General features: G+C 38.7%; 1 long non-coding RNA gene across 1 annotated transcript; it reads right to left on the minus strand.

The window, feature by feature from the left end:
• Window positions 1-4,096: 4,096 nt before the first annotated feature.
• LOC131404338 (uncharacterized) lies at window positions 4,097-12,088 on the minus strand. Its single transcript, XR_009219774.1, has 3 exons — window positions 12,023-12,088; window positions 7,694-7,842; window positions 4,097-5,199 (listed from the first exon to the last, which is right to left on the minus strand). It is a non-coding gene; the product is annotated as an uncharacterized LOC131404338 (long non-coding RNA).
• Window positions 12,089-12,529: the final 441 nt, after the last annotated feature.

Below are 12,529 nucleotides of genomic sequence, written 5' to 3' on the forward strand. Positions count from 1 at the left end.
GCACTAGAACATTCATCCAGAGCTGTAGGCTCTGCTGGACTGCCAGCCTCCTCCCTTTTCTCCTGGGCTTCGCTAGCGAAACTGGTCTCACTCTCAGTTAGCTGTTCCTTTGTAAACACACGAGAGAGGCTGACTGGTGTGGCGATCTTTTCAGGAAAGATCATATCTTCTATTTTATCTTCTTTGGTGGGGCTCCAATCTTTCCTCTGTATCTGACAAGACAGCCACATCCCATTTTTTTTGGACTGGCATGTAATAAATTTTCATGACTCTTTTCTTTCATATGTACTGAGGGCTTATTACTATAACCAGAGGAAATGAAAAGGCAGTCTCCAGTTGCTCCATGTTCTGGGGTAGAGGCATCTCAGTGGATCCAAGACAAGAAATATTTTGATGTAGTTGATTGATGCCCAGGAAAGAAAATTTCAAAGATAAGAAAACTAGAATAAGTGTGTGAAGTCTGTAGGAATTAAGATGGCCATGAGAATATTCCTATGTGAGCATGTGGAGTGGACGTACAAATATATATGTGATACTTCAGAATTCTCTGTGTGGTACATTTTATTTGAGGCATGTACGTGGTATAACTATGTGGGAATGAGGGTGTGGTATGTCTCATGCAGTGGTATGTATGTTCTGGGACGTATCTGGTGAGTGTTTTTGATGTTGGTAAAAGGAGACGGTGAATGAGTGTGTGCATGTGTGATATGTGGTGTGACAGTACTTGTGAACAAACTGCAGGAGTGGTAGATGCTCTTACTGTGAGACAGTAAGACTTAGGGTGTTAGAGGAAGTGTACGTGATCTCTCAGAATGTGCAGCTCTATGATGGGCCAAAGGCTTTCCGGGTGAATGGCACACGAATTAGAAAGATTGCATAGGAAAGTGCATTCCCTTCAAGGCATATGAGTTTTCTAGAGTTTGACCTAGCATGAGGGAGTTAAAACAAGTTATCTGTGTGAGGGGATATGAATTCTTTATGGGATTAGTGTATATACGGGTGAGTCTGGGAATAATTGTGTGAAGGAATGAAGGTGTAAGGGTGTACCCATGTAATGCTACTAAAGAACAGGAAAGATAGATGGGGAATGAAGGCATGGGTATTTGAGACAAAAAGTGAAAGGAAGAAGAAATGAGGCCATATCTGCTATGAAGGAGTATAGATGTGTAACTTTGTGTGAGGATATGAGTTTGTGCTCATCTGAGGGGGAAGGTTCTGATTAAATTCCCATACACATATCAGCACTACCTACTATCTCATCCACAGCTGTCCCACATGTTGGAAGCTTGTGCTGAGGAAATTTGTCCTCTCCTTGAAGGCACACTCCCTATTTGTCCCTCTGCAGAGGCTTCAGTCCTAGTCCCTCCGCCTTGAAGCCCATTCATGTTTTTGAGGAGAAAGTAAAATAAGTGGGGATTGGGCTGAGCAGTGCAACTCTATCTCCTGTCCAAGCTCAGAAACCACCTTTGTATCTTCCTTACCATCCTCCTCAGCTGTTATAAGTTTGTCTACAGAGGAGACACAAGAGAAATATTCTGAGGCAGAGGACTTTTCTCCTGTTGTCTGACTCCAGGATGGGACCACTACACATGGTTCACACTGAGAAGCATCCTCTTGAATCTTCCAGAATCCTGAGGACTGGAATAAAAACACAAAAAATTGAGATGTGGCATCTTCTAGGTTCTGTGTTCATTCAAAAAAGACACGTTGAGTGGATACTGTATATTAGGCATCATTACCACCCACGCGACTTGCTATCATAGAAATTAAGGTGACTTTCCCATTTGAAAGTCTAAAATATTAAGGTGATTTTTCCCATTTGAAACTCCATTTATCCAAAATTTAAGTAAACAACAATTATTAAAATTGTGTGTGTGGTGGATGTCAGTGATATTGGGTATCTTGTATGTGATATTTCTGGAAATGTATACAGAACATTGGAAACAGAACCATACCTGAAATATAGTATGCAGTCACTGAAGGTTGGATACTATTAGCTCAATTTTCCTCATGAGAAATTGTGCAATTAGGGGATATAGGGTGAAAATTTTATGAAGAATTCTGCATGTATATCTATCTATTTATTTATATTCATATCTATATTTATATAGATACATTTATATATAGTGATAGATGTAAATATATATATATATATTTGTAGATGTGTAGATATAGATACAATTATTTCAAGGGTCCCTAGGAACTGGCCATGGTATTGGAGATGTTTAAATGAAGAGTTCACAGACTTGCCTCAGACTTCTCTTCCAGAAATGTATTTCTATATTTCTCTAATATTTTTAATCTTCCCATTCATATCCTTTAAGAGCCTCTTCCAAAGGAGTCAGGGATGCTTACATGGTACATTGCTGCCCACTGATTAGAAACAGAACCTGGACAGTCCTTGAGAGAAGGAGTCATTTATGGCTGTTGCTGAGCAAAGGAGCTCAGTTCCAATTCTAGGCATTGCCCCACGTCCCCGCCTGATTCCTCCTCAGCCCCACCTCTCCCCCATACCATTGTGAATGAACTTGCCTAAAGAAAAGACACAGGTGATGTATTCTGAGTCTGAATCCTCTGCTATCTGGCTGAGGCCTTGGGCCAACCCAGAAGGTCCAAGCAGCAGAGAGTCTTCAACTAAGTCTAAGACTTCTGGGAAAGACAAGGAAAATCAGATATATGATATTTTTTGCCTTCACTAAACACTCAAGGAATACCATATACAATAACACACATGGTACCTATCCTCATGAAGATCATAGTCAAGAGTCTGTTCAAAGTTCCAAAATCCAGGTATACAAAAATATTTGTTGGAATGATGTTTCTGATCACCTATGAGTGGCCTATGTTGTTTTCTGCAGTGTATCAGAGCTTCAAATTCTTGCCTGGTACATAGTAAGGTGCCCGTTTTATTTGTTATTACTACCGTATTTACCGGATGAATAAATTTGGCGTAGGTATGTAGGTAAAGTAGTTCAGTTTGTCAGCTGTGGACTATCAAAGGAATGTCCTGCTGCTTCCTGGGAGAGTTAGATTTTACTGGAAAGAGTGCAATGACTTCTATTTCTTGTCCCCAGCCTCCTCTTCCAGATATCTGCTCCTGTGGAACCTCACACTGAGCCCTCTGTTGCCAGAGCTCTACAGGACCAGGGCTTTGGGGGAACTGCTGTGTTCCGAGCTTGAGTAGGCGACTCCAGTGGAATCTCCAAGGTTGACTCCAGACTATACCTCCCCACACTGGCCACAGCTTCCCTCTCAGGAGCTTACTTACTCTTAAATGGCACAGTGGTGTCACTGGCCTAATCAGTGGTGTCACCTTTCTCAGTGTCCCCTTCCCACACAGGGTTCTGACTCAGTTTTTCATCTATATTTTATATATATAATCTATCTCAAAACCTTCCCAATTTACAGGTAAATTCTACGTCGTTGGTTTTTTCCTAGTAAAATTTGTGTATTTCTTGAATCAGCTCTACCTCTACCATGGATTCAAATATATCATGAAAATACCCAGTTAGCTTTTCTTACTTCCTCTTAATCTACATTTCCAATGGAAATTCACAAGTTTCAGTAAATAAATAGGTAAATTCTTGTTCCTAATAAAATAACTCAAGCACATTACGCCCTTTTCTCTGTTTAAAAACCTCAGTCAAGCCTGTAACCAAATTCTTACTTCTCAAAATACATCCACTTTGTCTCTTAGGCCATTGGAGAGTATCTGGTGGGTCATGTTGGTGTGGGGATGGGGAAATTTAGTGTGTGTGGTATGTTTTTCAGAGTTAGTGTATGTACCATGTTTGGTGAGTGTAGCCTGATGTGTGAATGTCTGCTGTGTTTCTTCAAGAATCTTACGTAGTGAGTGTGGGGGTGAGATGGCCATTGTGCGTGAAGGTAGTATGAGTGTGACATGCTGGGTGACATTGCAGCATAATTTCTATATGTAGAGGCAATACCTCTTCCATGTACTATGAGTGATCTGTGTGTCATGTACCATTGAAGTTCAGGTAGTTATATAATACCTATTTGGTTTATATGAGAGACTGTGGATCTGAGTAATTTTGTGAGACCTGTTGAGTCCCTGAAAGTGTTACAGACTGACCATGTGAAGGATAGATAGGAGAGATCATGTGAGCTCCTAGAGTGTGGAATTACATGAAGGGACTAAGGGATAGGGAACAGAGAGGAGTTTTAAAAGGTGTTATATGATTGTGATGGCTTCATGCATGGTTAATGTGAAATATGGAGTTCGACAAGAGTGGCGCTATTTGTGTGAGTTAGAGATTGTGATATTGAAAGGATGAGGTTAGAGAAAGCAAATTTGAGGAATGCATATACTTCAAAACGAGGGTGTGAAGGTTTAATATGTGAGGATATGAGCCTATGAGTGTGTCTGAGAGTATAAGGAAACGAGAACACGGAATGGAGAATGAAGGGATGAATGTTTATGGAGGTAGAACTGAGAGCATATGGTGCTGAGACTAGTTGTGGATATGACAGAGTAAAGATTCATGTGTTTTTGTGAGGGTAGAAGGTTGTCTGAGGCAAGAATTTCAGAATCCCTTTCAAATCCCTGTCCATTCTTTACCCACGAGAGGACATACACTAAGGAGCTTTGCTCTCCTCCTGAAGACAAAAGCAGAATCTACTGGTTCCTCCTTAGATGCTTTACACTGGACCTTTCCGGCCCATTTCATACTGGTTGTCAGAGATTTGCCCACATTGTGACCAACAGATTTCATCATCTCAGGTTCAGAGTGAGTTAGCCTTCCCATTTCTCTGACAAGTCTGTCATTTCATTAGTCCTCCATCTTCTGAAACATAGCCCTGTTCTGATATCCTTGAATTTTTGGACACTTGTCCTTTCTGAGATTTCTCTTGAATCTTAAGGTTTTGTTCTATACAGATGCAATGGATACCTCCTAGAGGAGAAAGAGACCTCATGTTCTTGCTGTAGTTTGGACATGGGTTTGTATCAGCTTCTATCTCTCGTCTATCAGCTTGTAGACAGGAAATCTCAGCCGGATCTCTCAGCCATGCTAGAAACTACCTTTCCCATTCCCCACCTCCAGTTTAGACATCTCCACTCACGAGTATTCTTGTTGTCAAAGGAGATGCTGGAGAAGTATTTTGAGATACAGATGTTTTGGTTTTCCTTCTAGGAAATATGACCAAATTGTGTAGTATCCTTTTGTTCCTTCAAGATTTCTGTTAAATTGAATGAAAATTAATGAGATATGTCCAATTTTCATCCATTCAGTACATTTTGATTGCTCATTCTGTGCCAGACATTCATGGAAACTATAGTCTCTTTTCTGGCCGAAGCTCCAAAATATAAATATTCAATAATTTTTAATTTTGCCCAAGTGGTGGTGGCTGGGTGAATATAATATGAGTACATTGTCTTTACGGAGCTGCATGCAGTGTGTCTTGGAACTGTGCTGTCACACAGAATGCAGTCAATGTAAGATATTTTAATATTTGTTTACCTGACTATACATGTCATTATGTTTAACATATTCATTTAGTTGTCATAGGCTGAATAATGGCTTTCCTAAAGATGCCCATATCTTATCCCCAGAACCTGTGAATATTACCTTATAAGGCCAAAGGCACTTGGCAGATGTGATTAAATTAAGGATCTTGAGACTGGGAGATTATTTTGGATTATATGGGTAGGTCCTCAATGTTATTCCAAGGATATTTATAACAAGAAGGCAAAGAAAGTCAAAAGCAGGAGTAATAGAGGTGACAATAGAAGCAAAAATTTGGAATGAGAAGGTAAAGGGGCGGCAAACCAAGAAGTGCAAGAGGCCCCTAGAAGCTAGAAGAGTCCAGGGGTGGATTCTCCATTGGAGCCTCCACAGGGAACCAGCCTTGCCAATACAGAACATTGAGTTTAGCCTCCTCCCCACCATATGACATATTTTGGACTTCTGACCTCCAGAACTGTAACAGAATAAATTTTTGTTGTGTTAAGCCACTACGTTTATGGTAATTTGTTACAGCACTTTATAGCTAATAAGTAAATATACTAACCTTATAATAAGGATCTCCATATATTCGGGATTGACTGGGGCTTTAGAAATGGGTTGGCTCTATTTACCCCATTTCCCTTCTTTCCTGAGTGCAGAGCTGCTTGTTTGAGTCAACGGTGCTACCCACTCTTTGTGCAAAATAAGCAGCTTAGAATATTCTAACTCTCAGTCACTATCTTACACGTTCTTGTCATCCAACACTTTAGTTACGCCTGTTTTGTTGATCAGTTCCGATTTAGTGATTATGATTTTTGGTGTTTAAATCAGCAAAGCCTGGTTATATTCAATCACAGACTTACCAATTTCTTAGCTCACCTTTTGTTCCTAACTATCATGTTTCCTCTCTGTTCTATTTCGTTTCTCTAAATAGAACCTTTCTGTGCGTGTTTTTTTACATTTTACTGTTTATAGTTTTTATCTGAAAAATGTCTTTATTTCACCCTATTCTTGTATGGTAGCGACTGTTCTTAATCTTCAGCACACTATTTTATGTTGGCATTACGTTTCTACAATTGCTATTGAGAAGTGTATTGCCTGACAAATCATCATTGTATTGAAAGTATTCTGTGTTTCTCACTAGTTCCTTTAAGCTCTTTGTTATTGCTGTTCTGAATTTGGGGTATAGTGTACCTAGGTGTGGATTTATTTTTGCCTAGCCTATAATGAGCTTCCTAACAATATATCCTAATTCTAAGGATTTATGTCTTCCATCAGCTCTGAAAAATTCTTTGCCATTATCTCTTTGATTATCAGTCTTATTTTCTTTGTTTATTCTTTAGAAACCTCAATCTGACATGCATTATATTTTCACATTTTGTCCTCATTTATCGTAATCCCTTCTTTATATTTCTCATCTATTTACCTCTCTGAGTTATACTGTAGGTAATTCTTCAGCTCTATCTTCCAGTTCACAAATTTTCTTTTCATCTATGTATAATTTGCTGTTTAACCCATCCACATTTGTATAATTTCTAGAACAATATTTTTCATTTCTAAAACTATTTGGTTATTTTTTTAATCTCTTTTTTTTCTTTATAATGTTTTATGTTTTTACATCTTGAATAATTTTAAAAATTCTTATTTACCATCCCTACAACATTATTCAAATGAATCATCTTCTTCAGAGTTAAAACTTGCTGTTTGTTGTGTTTGCAGAATCTACCTTACAGTTATGCACTGCAGTTTTAGATTGTGAGCTCATCTTTGGCAAGTCATTATCCATAGGACTCTTTAGCATGATTGACCAACAATTCAGAGTTCTTTTACATTTTCTGCTGTCAGACATTACTGTATTGCAACTAGCTATGGTTTAATTTTATATTAATTCTTCACTTTTAGGTTTAACTGACAAAAGAGAAATTATGAACACTGTGCCTATGAATTCCACCTTTTCCCACAATAAATGACATTTTTCCCAAATGTATGCAGAGACTTCCTCCCTAAAACCCAAAAAAGTGAAAAGTATTTGTAATGAGTTCCTGTTGATGGTACAGAAACAGAGACCTAGACTCCAAAATAAGAGGAGAGGAGAGAAGATTATGACTGGGCCCAGAGTACACCTTTATATCAATGGCTAAGCAGAGATGCTGAGCTGAATTTCTATAGGTGTGCTCAGATCCCACTGCCCTAATCTGCCCAGACTTTAGCTGCTGTTTTCTCCTTACCAGCATGAGAGACATCATAAAATTTGAGAAAGTAGAGTAGCAGGACAAGTATTCCGATTCAGCAGATCCGTTTCTTGCCTCATGGACCAGGTTGTTGCCCTCCAAAGTGTACCCAGATTGTGGATTATATTTGGTTAAGTGTGAGATTTCTAGAAAATGGAATAAAAGTCGTAAAAACAGCTTGCTCCATTCTCCTACACTCTTCTCCCCAACCTATTCTGCTCTGCCCCTGCCCCATGGAAATACTTCTTTTGTTCTGAACAGTTGTCTTTAGCTTGGGCAGAGAATTGGCATATTTCAGTATTCTGTGCTTCTATCTGGATCCCACCATCAAGGCTGCTCATACTTAACCACCTTGGTTAAGATGTTTGGTACCATTTGCCTTCCTCTACATCTTTCACACTTTTATCCTCTGTATCCCAACTCTCAGAGATTCACAATCTCAAATGAAACAATTGGTAAATTTTTACTTTTGAAGAAATAAACTAATTATTATTATTATGTCACTTTCCTGTTTCAATGTTAACCAAGCTCATTTCGCATTATTTAACTGTTTAAGATTATCATCATCTCTCATGAATGTGTCTGGTATATGTATTACGCACATTTGTAACAAAATGTTGTGGTGAATGCAATGTGTTTTGTGTGTAAGTTTATAACGTTGGTTAAAACTGGGATAGGGTTTAATGTGTGATTGATTTGGTTTGCAAATCTGAATATGGGGTGAGTTTTTTGTGAGTGAGGATGGTATGTGTGCTTTGTGTCTCTGTGTTAGTTCAGCACATATCTATGTGTGTAGATTGCATGTCTTATAATTACAGGTTTGTGTGTGTGTTTTATATATTGTTATGTGGTTTAGACGTACAATGTTATTATTGTAAATACTCTTTTTGAGACTAATGGAATTAGTGTATTTGTAAAATATAAGGGAATAATGAGAGAACACAAAGATGTGAAAAATCAAAGCATGTAAGAGAAAGAATATATGAGCTTTCAGAATATGAACTATGTGAAGAGCAAATAAATGAAGAGTGTGTAAGTGCATAGTAACATGTGAATAGAAAATTGCATCAGAAAATAAAAGTATGAAAGATTGAGTTCTGAAGGGGTTAAGATAGAATATGGACACTAAGGCCTGGCAATTTAACTCTTAGGCATTCACAAAATTCTTTCAGTACTGGGCAGCCTTGTATTGACTGACGGGCAGAATCACTCAGCTCTTCTCTGGGCTCTGCCTACATCCCAACTTCTCTTTGCATCCTATTCAACAGTCCCTCCTTACCAGTACCAGTGAGCTTGTCTACAGAAGAGACGCAGGAGAAATATTCTGAAGCAGAAGAATTCTCCTCTGCTTTCTAGCCTTGAGTTGGTGCCACTGCCTTGTGTCTACGCTGCAGAGCATCTTTTTGTAAATTCAACCTGGCTGAGAAATTAAATAAAAATAATAGAGATGTGGTCTATGTTTGGTATTTGTGTATTTATCCATCCACTAAACAAACAATAAGAATCTACTATGTGACATGTTCAGTAAATACACATGGCCTCCATCCTCATAGATAGCATAATATGATTCCTATGAAAATTTTAGAAGTACAGTAATATTTATCATGTCAATAGATATCATGAGTGACTGGGTTTGCTCAAGGTGTGTTCTTTGTAAATGGAGCAGAGACTGCTAGGTGTCTCCTTTCTACCTGGACATACAACTAGATTACATTTATCAGTTTCCCTGTAGGTAGTTCTAACCACGTAATTAAGTCTTCGACAATGGAAAATGAGTGGAAATAACATGTGCCACTTCCAGGCACAGCTATACAACCCTCCTCTGTGCCCCTCCATGCTCTTTTCTTTTCTAGCTGACTGGGATGTTGATATCCCAGGGTCTATTTGAAAGCTGCATGTTAATGATAAAATTTTCATCAGTCCAAGCCCATGAAGTAACTCATGGAGGCGACTTGCCCTATTGGCCTGCACATATACTCTGATTTGTTACATAAACAAGAAATTGATTCATCTGTGTTATTAGTTACTAAGGCCTAATCTACTCTAACTAATGAAATGGGGATATAATGTGTTTTTGAGAGGAAAATCATTGGATCTGGTACGTAGTTAGTGGGCAATTATGTTACACATTAATATCTATCTTCCCCTGGCTTATTTATGTTCTATCTGTGTGTAGATGTGAATAGGTGTGAGTGTACATTTTACATGTCTCACAGTTTACACTCAAACACATCTCTGAACAGGCACTAACTTTACTGAAAGTGAAATGAAGACAGACTCACTCTCCAGGCCTCTCTCCAAGGGCCCACTGTAGTATGCAGAAATCCCAAACATTGTTAGAAATATCAAGTTCTCTTTAGGAGTGTGAGCCACCACTTGGAACTTTCGGGTTGGCTCCAATCTGTCCCCCTCCCACCACCGAGCAATAATTCTTCCTCATAAGAGTTACTTGTTGACTTTTAATCTCCATAGTAACCAGAACTATTTTAGCTTGCTATTTTCCAGAAAGAGTCAAACTTTCTCCTCAATTCAACTATCCTGGTTAAATAGTGTTGTGTGTGTGCTTGTATCCTGTTTTTTCTTACATTTCACACAAGAGACTCACATTTACATCTTCATAGTCTGAGACAAAACAACTTGTTTTTACTCCTGAGTGAGTAAATTCTGTATGACTTTATACTTTCATCCCTGCACAACCAGACTTAAGTGCTCAAACTTTTTTTTCCTAATTTTTCCATCACCTTTATGAGCCACACTTTCTTCTTCCTTCACAGGAGAAACTACTATTGGAAAAGTTATAACTTACAACAACATCATTTACTTAACCAATGGTTTTAGGCAAAAATCAAATAAAAGGAAATACTTTTTATAAGAAAAATTATACTAATCAACCACTATGTCTGTGACACAGTAACTCAGAGTGACATGGTGTAGGTAATATAGGTCCTAAGCTGCAGAGACAAAGACCTGGTCATCTGAACTTTCTCTTTAGTCTCAGACTACCTGGACACTCAGACAAACTAGCATACATCTCTCTCTCTCCCTCTTTCTCCCCTCCTCACTGTCCCTCTCCTCAGTTCTCTCCCCCTTTCCCTCTCTCCCTCCCTTCCTTCCCTCCCCCAACACAACTAGGAATCCTCTCTCCCTTTTTCTTTAGAAGGCAATTCCTGGTTATCCTATGCTCAGAGAATATGCCTGATGTATACTTTTTGTCTTCTTCGCAGTTTAGGGGGTAGTATGTGCTTTCCAGATGTTTCCTTTTTTGTTTCCGCTTCATGGTTCAACTCTCTGAAGAGTGACTCAAATCAGGTACCTTTCTCTCTGAAACTCTGCTGTCAGAGAGTCAGTTGATGATAAAGAATCAAATTAGCACATTCAAGAAGAATGAATCACTTGAGAGGCTATCTCCTCACTAAATCACTGTCCTGACCAGTGGTCGGCACACCATGAGGGCTATTATGATGCAAGTCCTAAGGCCTCAGCAGTATTATTCTATGACTTATAGACTACATCAGTGCACTTCAGGGACCCAGCTGGTATTTACAGGACTGTGACAACCCATTGACTAGGATGACGCCTTTTATCCAATGGAAACTATTGTTAACTTAAATTTGTACATCTCACACTTGATATCAAAACCAGAGGATAGATGACTTGGATTGAACAAAGGAAATTATTTTATGTGTCTAGGGTAACCATATTACTAAATCTTCTCAATGGTGAGGATAAGGTAGCACCTGAGAGAACTTGGCTTAGAACCATGCCTGCCTCACAGAAAACAGTAAATGTTAGATCTTATTAGTAGTACTATTTAACTTATGTACAAATGTTAAGTTATATGTGAGGTATATATTGGTAAACAGGTGTGGATTTGAGAACATCTCATAACTCCATTCAACTCTAACATTTATTGAATTTCCCCCACTATTGAGAATAGTCTTATGTATTTTTAAAATAAGCCATTGTCTCTTTGCCACTCTTTTCCTCATCACTTCTCCAGAGGCTTGGGGAAAGAAGCCCCTGGCTTTACAGCCCGGCCCTCATCATGAATCCTGTTTTTATCAAGTCTGAAGGTCTTATTCTCCATGCTTCCATTCTAGGCCCTAGTCTACGTCTTCTGGAAACAGCTGGGCTCTGTACAGGGTTTGAAGTCTGCAGTTGGCTCCCTTCTACCTCCTACTTACCACTAAATATGCCTCCTCCCTTAGGGGCAATATGTATTTACTTCCAACCTTAGCAGTTACATTAGAACCAGGCCATGATCTAGCCTCCTTCCATGTCCTTTACCCCCAACAGGCCTTGCCTTTGGTTGTTCCCCCTACTTACCATGGGCTTAGCCTCGTATAGCCACTGAATGATAGGCACATCTACCAAGAAATTCTCAGCCTTGTTAGCTATGAGAAAAAGTAAAAACAAAAGTTAGATACTATTTTACATATATCAATTTGATAAAATTAGATCAAACCATACAAATGATTATAGGGATATGTAAAGAAAGGACCTAAATGATCTAATGAAGACCATGATCTAAAACAAAGTATTGACCTATGTAGCCATGTTGAAGATCAATTAGCCTACATTCTGTAAAGTAAATAAGCATACAACTTACGACTGTATAATCTCACTTCATAAAGGGATCTTTACAAGGATGATATTCATAGCATTATTATACTAGAAGGGAGTTGGCATTTTAGTTTAGTTTCCAACCCAAGAAGGATGGATAAGCAAAATGTAGTAGGTGTACGCTATAGAATTCATTTTCAAGGATAGAAGTCAAGTCCATTAAAATATATGCCTGTAGAGAGGAGCATCAGGAAGGGACGGGCGATCTGA

This window comes from Diceros bicornis, chromosome 1 (assembly GCF_020826845.1).
Source record: "Diceros bicornis minor isolate mBicDic1 chromosome 1, mDicBic1.mat.cur, whole genome shotgun sequence".
In the NCBI taxonomy this organism is placed as follows: domain Eukaryota; kingdom Metazoa; phylum Chordata; class Mammalia; order Perissodactyla; family Rhinocerotidae; genus Diceros; species Diceros bicornis.